Raw genomic sequence first — 2,402 nt, 5'->3', positions numbered from 1 at the left:
TTATTATTATTATTATTGCTCTATAAGTAATATAATTATTTATAGTAAATATTTTTTAATTATAGAAATATAATATATTCTTACAAAACATAAAATTAATTAGTAGTAAAAATTAATATGCAACACCAATTGAACCATAGTTTGAATAATTCAAAACAGCAAACCAAACCAATTTTTTTTATATTGGAGGAGATGGTATGAGAATCTAAAGAACAAATACAAATACCAATTCCTTATGCACAGGGAGAATGGGCAAAAGCAATAGATATTAAAAGAAAAGTTCGGTCCTCAGGTTTGTTAATTTTAAAGGTTTCCGTCTTTCAGCTTTTTTTTAATAGATTTGTCCTTCATACCTTGCAACGGTTTTCGTTCCTCATCTTATCAGATGTTAATTTTTTTCGTTAAGTATAATTTAATAAGTGATATTTTAGTCATGTTACTTGTTTTCTTGATTTGCTCGTTTCTATAAAAATTATCAAACTTTAGAGATCTGTTACATTACATAATATATATATATACACTACATTAATAACCATTTAAACCAAAGTCTTAAGTACAAGCCTTTAAGCACAAGTTACAACCATTTTATACAAGAATTTCAAAAAACTCTTAATTACAAACTCATAAAACATGATGTACAAGTTTTTTATGCATTGAATAAAACTACAATGGTCAAAACTTGCTTTCTTCTCTTCTCTTCCTTTTCCAACATTTCCTTCTGCCAAGACCAGTTTGGGTAAGGTCAAAATGGCTTTCTTCTGTTCTTCTTCCTGTGCGCCTTCTTCCTTTTCCAGTACGCCAAAACCAATTCAGTAAGGTCAGTTGCTGCAACCTTCTTCTATTCGACTTTGCTACAACACTCTATCAGGAATCATCTTCCCAAAGACAACTCTTCCACTTCATTCCTATCAGACTTCTCTCCCAAATGATGATTCATAGATTAAGTTCCCAAGATGACGATTCAAAACTCCCAGTATCATTATTCCTCCTGATTCAATTCCATGTATCAATACGATTAGACTCCTCTACCGATTTCATTCGATGTAATTATTTTTTATCTTCCTTCTTCCAGTATCATATCATCTCATAGGGTTGTTCATCGTCCGTCTTCCGGTTATTTTTTTAATTAGGGTTCTGTTTGTTTTTAAAACAGAAATCAAAATGGGTTAGGGTTCTCAACTTTTATGCTTCCATTTGAAGCTTCCATTAAAGCTTGGAACCACTATTAGAGCTTCCATTTGGAGCTCTTGATTACCAATTGGACGTTTGATACTCTGCCTTCTCGCTTTTTGAAACACCACATTAAAACGAAAGCTAATTTCACCAGGTAATATTAGATTCAATATACAACTCTAAAACAAAACGGGATACAAAGTTATTCACCAAAAGAGATAAGTATCGTTGATGAAGGGACATATAACTACCCTTACATACTATATATATAAAACATGTACATAAACAAAAAAAATACTCAAAATACGAGCTTTAAATATCAACCAACTTCTTTGAGCTCGACAATCCTACATCGAACCTTTACTCCTTTCTATCCTTCCTGTAAAAGAACATCAACATCTAAGAGGTTAAGCATAAAGCTTAGTGAGTTCATAGGGAAACATTTGAATATTATGATGTATACATACACATACACAAAGGAATCCCAGGAACGAACTCAAGTAACATATATGTGTATACAAAGGCTTTCCGAATCAATAAACTCATGAATCAATATTCTTCAAGACAACAAAAACTGATTATGGCAATTTCAACATTTCGTATGTCGAAGATATCATGAGATCGTATTACATTAAGTAAATAATTAACATAACATAACAGCCACTAAGGCATAGTGTTCCAGCCACTAAGGCATGATGTTCCAGCCACTAAGGCATAATATCCAGCCACTAAGGCATATTATATATATATATCTATACTACATATATAACCATTTAAGACAAAGTCTTAAATACAACTCTTTAAGCACAAGTTACAATAGTTTTATGCAAGGTTTTCAAAAAACTCTTAATAACAACTCATTAAGCATATGGTACAAGTTTTCTATGCATTTACTTTGTCCCTCACAATTTCAGATTGTCTTTCACAGAACCCTTTTGGTAAGTCTAGACATAACAGGCCCTTTTCTAGCTCTCCTCTTTGAAATTGGCAAGGTCAAAGATCGCTTTCTTTCGATATGGACGATTTCAGACTTCAAATTCGTGGCTCCAAGATGACCGATTTCAAATTTCAAATTCGTGGCTCCGAGACGACTATGCATATAACCTTGGTTTTCCTCTTTGAAATTGGTAAGGTCAAAAATTGCTTTCTTCCAATCCTGCTACTCTGCACAAATGAGCGATTTTTGACTTCAAACCCATGGCTCCCAAGACGACTGTGCATATAACCAG

This window comes from Cynara cardunculus, unplaced genomic scaffold (genome assembly GCF_001531365.2).
Source record: "Cynara cardunculus var. scolymus isolate 2C unplaced genomic scaffold, CcrdV1 Un_Scaffold_6510, whole genome shotgun sequence".
NCBI lineage: Eukaryota > Viridiplantae > Streptophyta > Magnoliopsida > Asterales > Asteraceae > Cynara > Cynara cardunculus.
Note: the sequence above shows the minus strand (reverse complement) of the source record.